Source organism: Pteropus medius, unplaced genomic scaffold, assembly GCF_902729225.1.
Source record: "Pteropus medius unplaced genomic scaffold, Ma_sr-lr_union100, whole genome shotgun sequence".
NCBI classification, from domain to species: Eukaryota; Metazoa; Chordata; class Mammalia; order Chiroptera; family Pteropodidae; genus Pteropus; species Pteropus medius.
The window spans coordinates 11,635,132-11,651,568 of NW_024344378.1; the positions used below are offsets into that span (position 1 = coordinate 11,635,132).

The window sequence follows — 16,437 nt, forward strand, 5'->3', positions numbered from 1 at the left end:
CCCCCTCCAAAAACAAAAAAAAACGTTTTGGTTTCGTTTTTAAAGTCCAGAGGTCATTTAAATGCCGAGTCCTCTAATTTAAACACCTAGTCCTCCATGTCTTTTCCTTTTAAGAGGCGGGCAGCGTCATGGCACATTTGGCCAGTGTGCTCGGCTTTGGCTCTTTCTGCTGCATCACATTCCCTAAAACGCTGCAGAATGCCACACCACCACCCCGTTTTCTGAGATTAGCCCAGTTGCCTGCGGAAGTGTGACGCTGTCCAAGAACACGAAGGAGGCTCAGGGGAGGCTCAGCCGGGCAGCGAGGCATACAGAGGCAAGGAGGAAAGTGAACACAGGCTCTGTGGATGCAGGGCTCGAGGTGCTTCTCAGGATGAATTTTTTTTTTTTTTTTAAATGCCTATGGCACCTGGTCTTCCTAGGTGGTCTCCCACCCAAGTACTAACCAGGCCCGACCCTGCTTAGCTCCCGAGATCAGACATCGGGCTTGTTCAGGGTGGCATGGCCGTAGACCATGGACTGTGGCTCCACTGGGGCGTGAACCCAGGACCTTCTGCGTGTAAAGCAGACGTGCTAACCACTACGCTATGGAACCACGTCCAAGATGATTTTTCAAGACTTGGGGACTCTCACCATACCAGAACATAAAGTTAATCAATCATACTTATCAGTATTGGTGGTCAAAGGGAGAGGAGAGGACCCCAAGAGTTTTGGGGATCCATGTGGGGAAAATCAGTGTTTCTTGCCCACTCTGATAGTCTCCAAAGACGGCTACTATCAATTTCTTTTCCCCAGGTACATGCACACTGCTCACCCCATTAAGTAACCATCACTACGTGGGATTTCTTTTCTCCTATTCTCGAATCTGGGTTGGCTTTTGAGTTGCTGTGACCAATAAAATGTGGCAAAAGTGAGGCTGTGCCAGTTCCAGGGTCTACAGTTCTGGCACCTTCTGCTTTCCTCTTGAAGTCAACTTCTACAGGAGAAGTCCCAGAAAATCCTACCCCCTGAGACCACCATGCTGTGAAAAACTCTGAGCTAGCCATGAAGAGAGGCCAGATGAAGGAACAATGAAGTTCCAGATGCGTGAGCGAAGCCTTGGACCTTCCAGCCTGGTTCAGCTCAATGAGTGATCTCAGTGGATGCCAGAAAAAGCAGAAGAATTGCCCAGCTGGTCTCACTCAACCCACAGAATCCCAGGAAATAACCAATCATTCATGTTCTTTTAAGCCATTACGCTTTGGGTTGATTCGTTATGCAGCAATGGATAACTAAAACACGCACCGATGTGCTTTTTTTCATTTATTCCACTTTTATACTTGTTATCATACATTTTAAGTCTTTTTTAAACTTAAGAAATCACGATAAAATGAAAGGTATGTCTAATTTGTCATTGTAAAACATTTCAGATATTCGATAAGGAATTGAAAGTCAGATGATGTTTCTTCTCTGCTGTTATCCTTCATTGCTTTCCTGTCTCACTGTGAATAAAAACGTCATCATTAATAGGGCCTACGAGACCCCATATGTTCTGTTCTTTACCCTTTGATTCCCTGACCGAAATCACTACTAGTCACTGCCTTTGATATTCCTTGAATATGATGGGCACAGTGCATATCAAGACCTTTGTATTTGCTGTTTCTGGAAGCTTCTTCTCTTAGAAACAGTCATGACTTACTCTCTCACCTCCTTTAAATGTTTACTCGAATGTTATCTACCTTAATGAAGTTTTTCCTAACCCAATTTAAAATTGCTACTTTCACCTTCCCTGACTCTCTGTATCCCTTGCCCGGCTTTGTTTTTTTGCTAAAGTACTGAATGCCACGTGGCATGCTGGATATTATTCATCTTGTTTGTAATCACTTCTCTTCAGTAGACCCAAAAGCAGAGCTTTTTAATTGTTTTGTGTACTGCTATAAATCTAGAACTTAAAACTGTGTGTGGCCCAAGTCCAAATTCATTAAATCTTTATCGAACGTGTGAACAAATTGTCTAAAACCCTAAGCTTCAAATCTGTATGGTTTCAGGCTGATCTGTGGCAGACACCTTCACCAACTGGCAAAGTGTGGCGTTGCTGTTCAGCTCTATTAGACAAGAAGGAATCAGTGTTAGGAGAAAATCAAGCCTATGTAGATGAAAGTCTGCAAACTTTTTCTCTAAAGGGCCAGACGGCAAATATTTTAGGCCTCATGGACCGTATAGTCTCTATTGCAACTATTCATCTTTGTCCTTATAGCGAGAAATCAGACACAGGCAATATTTAAATGAAGTGTGGCTTTTGTTCCAATAAAACTGTATTTATGGCCACTGAAATTTGAATTCAATTTCACGTGTTACAAAACATGATTCTTTCGATTTTTTCCAACTGTTTAAAATGTATAAACTATTTTTGGCTTGCAGGCCATAGAAAAAGAGACTGTGGTCCAAATTTAGCCAATGGGCTATAGTTTGCTGACCACTGCTGTTAATAATCTCCAAGTGACTCAAAGTGTGAGAGGACAATTCAGTCTTCCAGGGAGACTATCCAAAAGACTATTCATTTTTAAAGCAGTATTATTTGTAATAATAATAATACCACTTGGCTGGATGAGAAAGCATCAGGCAATAGCCAAGTGAGAAGAACTAATCATTAGGCTGGGAAGGCCAGACCTACCCACTAATCTCTTCATGTTTCCTTCATCTGAGACAAAGATGATCCCATGCAGGAGGGAGCATGACAAGCCATCACAGCTAGGGTGACACAAGAATCAGACTGGTGAAGAGGCTAAGACTGTGAGATTATCTCTTGCATGGGCCAATTAGCTCATGTTTGAAATCTGCACCCCTGGCCCCAGGCAGATATCTTGTGTAGGTAGAAAAGGTGGGCGGAAGGGAATCTCACGGGAGGATCATTTTCTACTCAATGTCTTTATGTCCACAGGAGAGGCGAGCCATTTTAATAATCAAAATATCAGACAGTATTAGTGTCTCCAAGCATAATGCTGGCTCTTTGTGATCTCTGGGGGTGTGTTGTGGGAGGAGCAGAGACCAGAGATAGTCAGGTGTCATTTTGTACTGGAAAAGATTATTAAGAAACAGAACAAAGCAAAACTTTAGAATAAAAAATTCCAAACACATATAGAGTAGACAACAAATTAAAATGAATCCCTAGAAACCTAGTCACTTAGCTTCAAGTGCGCTCAACTCCTGGCCAAATTTGTTTCATTCACGGCCCAAACCTAGATGACACCAGAGTAAATTTCAGATATCATGTCATATTATCAGGCAAAGGTTACTTTAATCACATAGGAACTCATTTTTAGAATTCAAAAACAACTCAAAATGTATTTCGAAAAATAAAAAATTAAGTAAAAGAAAGGCAATAAAAATAATCCATGTTTTCACCATCAAAAGATAGCCATTGTTAATTTTTTTCGTTCTTCATTAAAAAAAAAATCTTACTAAATATAGCCTTTGAAACTTAATTTTCCCCTTCTTGATAAATATATGACATATCTTTCTATGCTAATAAATATACATCTGCATCATAGTTCTTAACAGATCTCTGTGTATACATATGTCTTTAAGCTATTTCTTTTTTGGTATGTATTTAAATTATTTAAAAAAAATTTTTGCTGTTATGATTATACTGTAATAAACATTTTTGACCAGATATCTTTTACGCTTGTTTGATCATTTTCTTTGGATAAATTACTAGAAGCAGAATTCCTGGGGTAAAGAGCACCCACAAATTTAATGCTTTTTAATCGTATTGCCAAGACGCTTTGGAATACGGTGGCATCAAGACCATACCAAGTAAACCAGGGATGCACAAATGCCTGTTACATTCATCCTTGCCAGCACTGAGTCTTAACATTCTTATAACTTTGCCAATCTGATAGGTTGAAAATTGTATTTTGTCATTTTAATTTGCATTTCTTTGATCACTAGGGAGGTTAACTATTTTTAAAATGTTTGTTGGCCAACTTTTCAGATTGACTTTTTAACTCTATTATGGAAATTAAAAAAAAAAAAACAGAAAAGTGTGGAAAATCCCTATGTAGCCACCACTCAACTTTAATATTTTTCAAAACATGTTCAGTCTTGTTTCACTTATATCTTCCTTCTCCTCCTTCGTATAGATGGATACACCAAATTATTTTAAAATAAATCCTAGAAATCATGTTAATTAAAAATTTTCAGTATATATTTTAAACACAAAAGGATTTTTTATTTTGTTATAATATGACCATAATATTATTATCAAACTTAAATATAACAATAATTTGTTAAAATACCAGCAAGTATCCAGTGTTCAGATATTTCTGATCGTTTCATGTTTTTTTAAATAGCTGGATTATTTGAATGAGGATCCATACGACGCTCACACATTTATATGTGGTTGATACGTCTCTTATGTCTTTCTTTTTTAAAATTAAAGTAAAATTCATAAAACATACAATTAACCATTTTAAAGTGTATAATTCAGCATAATTTAGTGCATTCTCAATATTGTGCAACTGCTACCTCTGTCTAGTTTCAAAACTTTTTCATTGCTCCAGAAGAATACTTTGTACCCTTTAGGTATTCATTTTCCCATTCCTTTCTCCCCTTAGTCCCTGACGATCACAAATCTATTTTCTGTCTCTGTGGATTTTCCTATTCTGGATATTTTATATAAAAGGAATCACATAATGTGTGCCCTTTTGTGTCTGATCTGGATTTTGCTGGTTGCATGACCAGGGTGTTGTTTAGCATGTTCCGCTGTCCCCTGTACTTTCTGTAAATGGGTAGAAGCAAGATCCAATTCAGGCTTGTCTTCTTTTTTTTTTTTTTTTGGTCAAGAATCTTTCATAAACAGTCCTGTGTAGTTTGTAGTACTTGACACGATGGGGCATTTAACATTATTTGTTAAAGATCGATAGTAGGTTCAGATGTCAGCCTGACAATGCCTTTGAAGTTTCCCATTAGCTTTTCACTGAATTATCTTAGGAGCCTTTGCTGACCATTGCTGCATCTATTATTTCATTCATGGTTGTAAAAGATGATATTCTAATTCTGTCATTCTTTTGCACTGACTGACTGAAAATCTTCTATAAAAAAGAACTTTCCTGTATCAGCTGTTCTGAACTATAGGCAGAAAGGCAGGCAAATACTCAATCTTTTTTTAATTTGCCAGTTTTCAGAAAATGAATTGGTTCCCTAGCCTCTTCCAAAATTTATCAATGAGAGTTTTTCTTTTAAAGTATCATTATGAACTCATGAATTTGAACATATATGATGTGTTTTGATTCAATACAGTTATTATTCTTATACTCAAATTTACCTGTCTTTGGCCAATTCAGGTTGGTCCTATCCTTTTGACACAATTAGTGACATAATTGTCTTTAATAACTTTGCTTTCTGATATTTCAAATGTCCCAGTCTCATTATGTATCTTTAAAAACATATTGTTAGTATTAATATCGATATTATTATTTTGAAACTATTCCATTTAAAATTATGTGTTCTTAGGGACCAATATTTTCACCATCAAAGAATGATATACATAAAATCAAATAAGTTAAGTTAAAACCCAGTAATTATAAGTAAGAACTGAATATTCATTATAAACTCAGAATGCAGTTTCCTTAAAAAAATATTTTCCAGCACTTTCCACTTAAAAACCCAGAAACAATGACCAACACAGCAGCAAAGAGAGCTCTGTTTGCCCAGACTGTGGTCTCTAAATACCATTTCTCACTAAAATTAGGACTTTTGGACAAAGATTGATGCCACGTCTTGGGCAAGAAAGTCATGTCAGCTTTCGATAGACATTTATGTGCATGTATAAGTATATGTGATTTGATATTTAACTTGCAATGACTATCTTCATTTAGTGCTATTGGCACATCAAAATCATATTTATTGCGTCTGAAAAGGTTACAACTGTGTTATGTATTTACTCTTTTCTTTTTAAGACTAATTTTGACATGTTAATATTGTGTTAACACCGAAGCAGTTAAATAAAGTTATATTTTGAAGTTAGGAGTATTGGTGTAGATACCCTCCAGAAAACACTGTTGATGGACAAGCCCAAGCTGATCATAAACTCAACAATTTATTATGAAGATTAAGGCTTAAACTACTGTGAAAGCAGAACTCTCAAAGAAGTCCTGTGAGCATTAATTTTTCTATAATTACATACAGAGATAACAATGATTCCAGGGCTGCTTTTTACCAGGTCAGATTAAGGCACAGTACCACCCTTGGTTAAGGGCAGTCTGAGTTTGGAAACAGCTTTTTGCAGGTATGATCAGCATCCCTAGGATCCTGGCCTGTCCACCCCTAAAATAATGCCTTCTTTCTCAGATGCGTCTTTAGAGACTATGAGGCGGCTTAAGTAAAGAGGGATTTATTATTAAGTGTGTGTCATTTCAAGGCAACAAATGACTTTTTCATACAGGAACCAGGGCAATTACTCTCTTTTTTTCATCTGCTCTGGTCAGGTCTGGTTCTTTTTTTGTTATTCCTTCTTTTGGTCTATCCGATCACTCACTCATCTCAGGTACTTGTTTACTTACTTTATTTCTCTTGTTCATCAGCTTTGCTGTTCCCTTATCAGTTGCCCATGATTCTGTGATGGGTGCCACAAAATAGCACCCTTAACCCCTGTGCCTAGCTGACCTGTCGGCTTCAGGGTCTTGCATGGATTTCGGCAGGGGCTCAGCAAATGTTTGTGGACTTTATGCCTCCTCTGATTCCTCCAGCTTCACTGAACTTTTTCTCCCAGGCTACCTTGTCTATGAAACACATTTTAGCCCCCGATAAACTCTCCTGCACTTCCAAATTTCAGGAAGTCATAATCTAGTAGAGGAGAGTGGGGTAATACAGAAGCAACTCTATGCTACTTGACAGAAGTCCCCTTCAACATACAGAAAAACAGGACCCCAACACAGCCATGACATCCACTATCCTGCAAACAAACTTAAGAATTAAAGAGATCAAAGTACCAGACAGTAACATTGACAATGCAAGATCTGCAGAGTGCAGGCAGACAGAGCCCTTTGAAGCCTCAGTCTCCTGAAGGTCACTTGGAGTCAGGCAAGCTTCCCAAGTCACATCCCGTGAGGCCATATTGGCCACTTATGGCACTCCGTCTATTTGGGACCATTCTTGGCTTTTGAGTGTAGTGGTGAGGTGAGGAGACCCCATTAAACTTCCATAAGATTTAGAACCACCTTTTTCTCATTGAAAGAGAAAATAACCAAATTATCCCAAACACAGATCTCTTTCTTTACAAAACTCAATTCTCTTTTTTTAATTTTTGATTTCAAGATTCTGCCTATTCAAAATCACACTGCTCTTTGCCTGCCTTGCATTCGTTAATGCATTTAATTTTGGATTTGGGGATGTAGTGACTGGACCCAAGGGGCATTTTTGTGGTCTCCAGGAGATGCTCCCTGGTTCTCAAAGGGGAAACCAGGGCTAGGCCTTCCCACGTCTGCACTTTTCTGTTCCCCAGCCCTCACAAGGTCAAGTGTGCTCCACCAGCACACTGGTTAGTTGGCCTGCTTTCCCCCTTCTCTGGAAAGCAAGTTCTGGCAGGAGTGGACACATCCTTTTCCCATTTGGGGCTCCCCTGTAGAAAAGACTGTCTCATTCATAGATCCCCAATAACCACCCCACTTATAGGACTTGCTAAGGGCTGTCATTACAGCAACCACATTTTCTAAACCCATGATCATAACTTCAGAGCTGATGTCTGGACAAAGGGAACAGACCCTGTGAAACACAGCTCCACCTGGGAAAAGGGGACGTGTTGGGGCGAATGCTGGGGTAAGACACTGAGCTTTGAGAAAACAGGGAAAGGAGCAACTCATTCTGAGGAAAGCCAAACACAGTCCAACAAAAACTTCTAATCTAAAAGAGGCTCCCAAGTGCACATGAAGATAAATGGGCCAGTCAGGGTGGCAGTCGGGTCCTGGGCAACTCTGGGCCCCCTGAGGTGGTGCCAAATGTGAGCGCTGATTTTCTAATAAGGTAACCAGACGTTGCTGTCCTCACCACATATAATGACGGTTACCATATTGAGGATGCAGAATGTGTCAGGCACTGTGCTAAGTGTTTTCTCTGTCCTATATCATCGAAATGTAGATACTAAGGTATCAAATGTTTCATCTATCATTAGTCCATCTATCTATCTATCAATCGATCTATCGATCCATCCATCCATCCATCCATCCACTCATTCATCCATCGACCCATCCAGCAAACATTTACTGAGCAAGTACTAAGTCCCCAAGAAGACAATGGTCAGACGCAGATTTTCCTGCTCTTACAGTGGATTGGTAGGGGCCATCACATAAACAAATAGCCCCAGCACAATGCGATAACATAATGTGAGAGGATTTTCCCAGGAATCTGCCAACGGGCCTTCGGTTCCAGCCCCACTTCCCATGCTGTGAACCAGAAATTAAAATGCATTCATTAATCCCATCTTAAAGTCCCAAACAGCTCTCTGCTTCAAGTGGTAATAAATATTTCATGCCCAATTGTGCTGCGTTCCTCGCTGTGTTTATTAAATGGAGTTTCTCATAATTCTAGTTATTCATTTTAATAGGTCAGGCCTTGGCTGTGATTTAAACAGACCGCTGAGGAAACAGCCGTCTGTTTAGCCGTGGTTAAACATTGTAACAATATGGATTATTAATTTAATTGGCCGGCTATTACTTGTTTGGACTCAGAGCTAACACATTTAGTTCAGTCTCTGGTGGCCCATAAACTGCAAAGGTCGTGACTTTAACATTCAGAAGAATGAGAAGAAGGAATTGAGGTTGAGATTAGGAGAAAAACTGACGACTCGGCGTAGAAAAGACTGGGGAAGCGGTGGGCTTGCTGGAGGCAGGGCAGGGCAAAGGGGATCTATCTGTCAACGTCTCGTAGAGTTTCTTTAGCAACACTGTCTGGGTTGGCAATTGCCAGGAGCCAGCATCTTATTCGGATTTCCGAAAGGGCTAAACCCTTAGCTACGGTGACAGAGCACAAGTCCTCGCCTCTCTTCTGGATGCCTAAACCGCATGGAAGGGTAATGTGCCACGAAAAAAGCAATTTAGAAGGCAGGAGATTATCACAGCCCATTCCCGAACTTTCTCCAACTTCCCATACATCAGAGCCGCCTCGAGTTTTTGACCTCCTCCCATGCAAAAGGCCCTGTGAGCTTTCTAGATGTCATCCAGTATCTACAGGGGATCCCAGTACCCTGAGATCTAGATGGGATCAACCATGACCCTCGGCGGTCCAAAGCCCTCCCTGAAGGGTCTGCAAGTTTCCAGGTGAACCTTACTTTCTTACCCCTGGTACCCACTTCGGCTGAACTGGTTCCATTGACAGATAGATTTACAATCCCCTTGGATTGCCCAAATATGAAATTCAGCCCCTTCCTTGATTTCTGCTACAAACCACACTCACGCTAAGCACACGTGAGAGTTGGGGAGACTTGGCTGAGGATTTTGCCAGGAGCAGACAGGTCTGCATCACTGCAGCTCAGACGAAGGCATTCTTGTTTATTAAAGGCCTTTCCGTGCTCCCTGGGCTGAGATTGTTCTGTGGGCTGCCTTGCGTTTGGAATTTTCCGGTTCTGTGCTGTCTGGCTGACTTTTATCTCTACTCCTCACCACCTTCCTCTAGAAGAATGGTTCTTCATCTGGCATCCTTCACATGTCCAAGGTGCTCTGTGGGGTCTGTGAACTTGTATGAGAAGAAATTGTAGTTGTCAAAATATTTGATAGACTCCAACTGAGTTTTGTAGTATTTCCTTCACTCTTGAGTGTAGCATAGTAGTATTAGTAGAATCTGTGACTTTGTCACCAAGAGAAATCCTGATTTTTTTTTTTATTGCAGCTCTCGAAATATCATTTATGCTCTACTTTGACATGACTCTAGTTACTTAAGCACTCCTAGATTGCAGAATGTTACAGTGTTCCTGTCTGCAGATACTTATAGGACATAACTTGTCAGCTCTTAAGTAACTCTTGGCCTAGCAGTTCAGCTACCAAATGGTAAATTTGTGTATTCTCACAATGGGAGTTCAACTCCATAAACTTTGATGGATTTAATTGTTCCTTGTAAAGCAAGCTGTGAACCTTTAAAATACATTTGCAATAATTATCTTTGTGAATCAGGATTTTCAACCATAAGAACCACCAAAATTAAAAGAAAAGTCAATTGAGTGACATGACATGACATGGATGTTGCCTTTTCCAAGACAAACATGTCATATTGGCTGGGATCAAGCTAAGAAACTATAGCCAAAAAAGAAAAGAAAAAAAAGAAAAAGAAAAAAAAAAAGAAACAGTCATCGAATGGATATTTCTCTAAAAAAATAATTTAAGTTAACATTGCCTATATTTTAAATATATTGCCTTGTCATTTAAATGTATTTATGAAGTAGCACATAAATTACCGCAATCTTAAAAAAATATTTTGATAACTGCATTCTACATGTAATTGGTTTCCTTTTCAACCTATATATTTTGTTTTATGTATTTACAAATATTAATCAAAGAAGGGCTCAATCTAAGCTTTCCCTAGGCAGCCGGTGGAGTCTCTAGCACCAATGGTATAGGAATACCAAACTTTTCTCTCACTGTCACTGGATTATAGAATAATCCAGTTTCATCCAGCCCACCTTGACATGGCCACACTCTGAAACTTCCTTCCAGTGGGATGTGCTGGCAAGCTCTCTCTCATTCTCACCCTTCACATGCCCATTTGCAGCTTGAATCTTTACCATGATCAGTCCTCGTGTGCTGCTGAAAAAAGCAGAGAATGGGGAGATTGAGTTCACTTCTCATATTTGGAAACTTCAGGCCAGTTTTCTAGGAGCAGTGAAAAATTGTCGTTATTGGCATGGCCGTGCCAATTCCCCAGTCACAGAATGTGACCAAGATATAAGAAGATAGACTTCATGTTTGGAAGCAGTAGTTTGTGGACAAGTAGAATCGTGTCAGTTTCCTAATTCCCCTCCTGTCTCAAGAGTTGATGGCTTTTGTAGTTCTTATATTCAGAGTAGGGATTAAACCTCCGAAATGTGCCATCCCAAGAGAAGGCACAGGCTGAACTGTTAACAGGGGAAGAAGGTTTTGTGTATCATTTTATCAGACGTGCGACTAGTGTCTGATGCCATAGGGGCACTCAATGCATCGTTGAATTAATGAACGAATGAATGAAGGAAGGATTTCTATAAAACACTAAAGGAAGGTAGATATTGCCAAGAATAAGTCTGTAAGCAGCATTATCCCTAAGAATTCACCGAATCCCATCTCTTGATGTGTGCGTGTTTGCGTGCACGCACACATGAGCACGCACATGAAGTCAGTTTATAGTAAACATCACAAACATCGCAGAGAAGAGAGGACATCAGAGATGTGACGTGCATCATTTCTTTTAATCCCAACAGAAACAAAGTTCCCCCATGCACTAGCATTTACGCCATCTGTGTGCCTGCTTCCACACACAACTGCTGGTGTTTCTAGCTCCTGACCCTCTGCAAGCCCAGCTCAGCCTCAGGGGAAGATGGGGACATTTGGTTTTAGGACAGAGACCACCGACCAAGGCACTGACTCTCCAGGGTGGAGGTGGGAAGTGGGGCAGAGAGAGGCCTCCAGTGCCAGCAGGGATTGAAGTTGGGGGCGGGGAAGCACGGGCAGAACGAGAGAGGGGCCTGTCTGCATCTTACATGGACCAAGAAAATGCAGGGGGCTTGTCCATGTACACAGTCTCCCAAGCACATCCTATAAAGATGTGCGAAATGGTTTCAGACTTCCCTGAAAAAGAGGTGAGGGTTTGTCTTCTTCTCCCTGGATAAGTCTTGAGGAAACTGGAGGTATCTGGGAAAACTAAGCTTGGAAGCTGTTTTTCTGAGATTGAAAAGGAACATGTTTACCCGCTAAGAATCCTCCAGGAGTAGTAGAGCTGGAGACAGTTTTTATAAAAGGCAAACCATTCCCAGATCCATAGAGCTGGTTCTCCCATATTGTTGCTTCAGATTTGTGTGATGATGGGTACATAGCCGTTATGGGCTCACAGTAGTTATGGTGGTGAGGAGAAGGGTGAGTCAAAAGTTGTGAGCTCTTCCTATGTACCAGGCAGAGAGGGAAATTTGAAAATGAATTAGCGCTGCCTTCGTTCTGCAGGGAGATCCCAGGTGAACCAAGGAACCGGGTGTTGCGGCCCAAGCTCGGTCAGCAGGAGGTCTTTGAATCTATGTGTTGCCATCTTGTGTGGCCTTGTCACCTGATGTCTCTAAAAGAGAGATTCCCATTTCCTTTGGCCTGCTCTACCTGCATGGCCATGCCAGTCCCCCCAGTCACAGGTTTCAGAAGGACTGGGTTTGGACATCTCCAGGTGTTTATTTGGTTTTTCCTATTTCTTGGTTTTTAATTGGTTTCAGATGTGAGTACCCAATAGAGGCCCTGAATAAATAAAACAGATCATAAAATATGGCCAAGCAAAATGGGCGTGAGTAATCCCAGAGTGCATGGAAATGCACTTCCAGAAAGGCTCATAAATAATGAGGTGGAAACAGTAGTCTATTTTACCTTTAATGGAAAGCCAATTAGGAACCCTCTCTGGACTGGGGGTTGTGGGGGGAAAGAGCCAGGTTCCTTTGTTCTGTAATGAGGAGGTGGGGGTGGGGTGGGCAAGGGGAAGCCACTTGGCTTGTCAGAACAGGGCAGAGAAAACACTGTGGCCGCTGGGTCTGTGGAGAGTGACAAAACAGGAAGTTCGAGGCCTGGGCTTCCCATCCCATCTCAAGTTTCTCCAACTTCTTCTCGGTCAATTCAGGAAGATCTTTAAGCCCAAGCTGACTTGGGAAAAATAATCAGCAGAACCGTCTGGAGGCTCACAGCAGGAAGACTCCCTGTGAACTCGCGGGATCCTATTGTTTCTGACTCATTTTTGGCTCCCGCCCCTCCTTCCAGGAGGCCAGTGCCATTGAAGGGGGGACCAGCTTTGAGCCGCAGGAGGCAGGAGGGCAGCGCAGCGTCGGGCTCGCGGCCGACCTCCAAAGCATCGTTTCCTTCCCATTGCTTTTTCATCACTTTCCCTGTCTACTGGTGTCCCCTCACTCCGAACACTTCTCTTCTCGGAGGTGTTGATGCTGCCATGGTGCTTCTGTGTAGAATATTCTACATGATCTCATTCCACTGAGGCAGAGGAGGCAGAGTGTCTTCCATCCTACAAAGGAGGGAATTGAGAGATAGAGGAAATGTGACCTTCTCAAGCCACTTAGCCACTGAGCAGCAGCGTCAGAAATCAGTTCTCTTCGCTCCCCATGACTCCGGGTGGCTGGTGTCCACCTGGTGACTGTGAATGGCAGCCCTGGCATGTTTCTCCCCAGAAGCATGAGCGATGCAATATCATGAAGTGGTTAAGAGCACAGGCTTTGCAGTCAGGTAGACCTGCCGAGACTCTTGAGAACCCCTCTGTCCCTTAACAGGTGCGTGACCATGGTCAAATGTCTTAATTGCTTAAGCCTGATTCTACATCTGTAAGAAAAGTCTAATGAACTTTGTTTCTACTAATGCGAAGCAATAAATAGTAGGAATACCGCTTGTAGTTATTATTTTAAGAAGATGCTGTGGCTAGCCAGCTCTTTGGAACATCCCGTGGGTTCCCCATGGAGCCCACCATGGGCTCCCACTCTCTCAGAGGGGACGGTGTGCACCACAGACCAGCTCAGTGTGCTAAAGGACCCAGGGACGTGGCTGAGCGTGTGCAGCTCATCCAGCTCTAGTTTCACGCTGGTCCTCTTGGAGGATCTGAAGATCTTCAGTACCCACCAATGGTGAGTCACTGTGGGAAACAGTAGGAAAAAGCCAAGTTCACTTGTGCAGATGTTTCTGAAACAGAACTGGTCACAGTTTTATGGAGAGAGGAAGCCACTGAGCAGAGCAGCTCTGCTGTGAAGGAGCTGGGGCTGGGGCTTTGGCGAGGCTGCAGATGGAGAATTGGATGTCTTCATTTACTGTGATGAGTTTTTAAAATAAATTCTCTCCTGCTGAAATGGGCAAGCTGCTTCTCACCCTTTAGTGAGAGCCCAAAGAATTCCTTGAAAAGCAGAGAGGTCCTGAAGAAGAGCATGAGATCTAAGGAGACTTGACCACTGATGTTTGCCACCAGCCACCTGTGGCATTGGAGCAGGTCCTATCACCTTTTGCAGGCCACTTGCTCATCAGGACAGAAGAGGAAGGATGAAATGTTTGTGAAACGCCCATGCTGGACTAAATGCTTTACTCTTTACCCCATGACATATGTCCTGGTATCTTCATTATACAGATGCATAACCTTGGGCTCAAGGTTATGCCCAGGTTCAGGCTCAGCATCACTCAGAGTTTGATGGTTGCAGCAAAATAAGCTCATTCTTAAAAACTCAAGGAAAATCTGAGCACATAGGCCTTACAAAGACAAGGATGCAGTCCGCTTTGGGGTTGGGGGGAGTAGGAGCTGATAGACAGGCTCACTGGGCAAGATGAATGAGCCCCACTCGTCACCCCATTCAAAATTTACCCTCTTGGAAGAGACAATCTCATGAGTTTGGCCGGGTCACCTGACTGTACCTTGGGAAGGGAGGACATGGCACCTTGAAGGACAGTCCTAGCCAGACTGGATGCAGAGGGAGAGGAGTAATCCCTAAGGGAAAATTGGGGTGCTGTTACCAAAAGCATGGGAAGGGCCACTGTGCTGGTAGGACACTGTGAACACTGTGCATAGCCAATGTTTATTGGCATAACAGGTGAGTGGCGGAACTGGATTCAAACCAGGTCAGTGACCCAGTGCCCATAAGGACTGCCCATCATGGCCACATGCTGACCCTCCACCTCCAGTGGCCCTCACTTCTCTGTGCAGACTTTGGCTTCCTCTTTAGTGGGCCCCGTGATGCTGGCACTGCTTGGGAAAGGTTCATGCCCTGATAGAGAGGAAATCTCTGAAGAGGGCAGTGGGAGGGGAAGTGAAAGAGATACAGTGACAATTTAAGAGTTAGAGAGTGCCATGGAGAAGTGGAAAGGGCTTGTGGCTTTCTCAACGTGGGAAAATGACAAATCACCAGGAAGTTTTGTGGGGGAAGGGAAACAGACAAGGGCTAAATGCGAGGAAGAATCAGAGATGCAGAACCTGTTGGGATCATCTTAAATGAAAAAGAAGCCAAGGTATGCTTTGTCTGCTACTGAAAGTTATTTGAAGTGTCTTATAAAACATTTAACCAAGGAGAGGGTTAAACTAGAAATTGTGGATCTGAAGAAATGTAGAAGGGGAAAGGATATAATTGAAACCTGTTCTTGCAAAGTTTGAAATTTAGTTCGGAGCTTCCTGGTAGCTAAGGCAAAAAGGGAAACATGACGGGTTATATAATTTTCATTGTTTCACAAAAGGAAGTGAATCTGCAAGTCAGAAAACACAACATTTCTCCTAAGTTATGAAAAGAAACTAACCCAGTGGGACATTAACTATCCAAAGGGAAGATTTTCTGCTACAGTTTTACTAAGCCTGAGAAACATTATATTTCTAAGGCTATCACGATGTGATGCGAAAAGTAAAGAGTATTCCCATCAAGTGTCCATCTCAAGGCTGGAAAGGATCCTGGAGGTTATCAAGTTCAGATGCCTCTCCCTGCATCGCTTCCACAATACCCCTGCATGCGGTCCTCAGATCCCCTCCATGCCCCGCTCTGTCTTTGGGAGCTGGCTTCCTGCAGGCTGCATCTCTCAGGAGCCTTATCAACTGGCTTCCTGCTTGGTGGGTGGCACTGGGGGAAGAGGGGATGATGTAAGGAAGGGTCACAGAGTACTTCTCCCATCCCATTCTACTGTGGATAGAGAGTGGCGGCATCTTCTTTCCTTCATGGCTCCATCTCTTCTAGACACAACCCTGTGGATGCAGCTTTGTCCAGGAGCCTTGGCTCACTCTGGTAACCCCCACCCCTTTGTCTCTCATGCTGATGGCACTGGTGGCTTCTCACACTGCTCATCAGCAGGCTGATTCAATGCCCCCTGTTCAGCTTCTCAGCTCTCCCATGTCCAACAAAATCGATTCCTCAATTCCAGTGCCCCCCTCCCCTGTTTTTAATACTTTGGTGGTTTCTATTTCCTGGGTAGGCTCTGCTTGATATAGTCACTAACTGGTCATCCAGCCTCAACCCAAACACCCAGGAAGTGATACTCCTTACTGCCCAGTTGGGGCATCTGTTTCATCGAAAGGCAGGGCCACCTGAAGGCAGCACTTCAGCAGGGTTTGACATGTGGATAGGACCTGGATTAATGAAGGGAGTAAGAGGAACTTTCTGGGTAGAAGAAGAAATGTGCAAAGGTCTGTCATTTGTAGTGAGTAGGGCATAGTCAGAGAACCATGAGCACTTTGTCTGGTTGGAACAGAGGTTATGTTTACTCAATAAACACGTTTTCAGCAATACCATAG

General features: G+C 42.5%; 1 pseudogene; it reads right to left on the minus strand.

Annotated features, from left to right (window-relative positions):
- Nucleotides 1–397: 397 nt before the first annotated feature.
- On the minus strand, nt 398–513 carry LOC120609998 (uncharacterized; annotated as a pseudogene).
- Between the last annotated feature and the right edge of the window lie 15,924 nt (nt 514–16,437).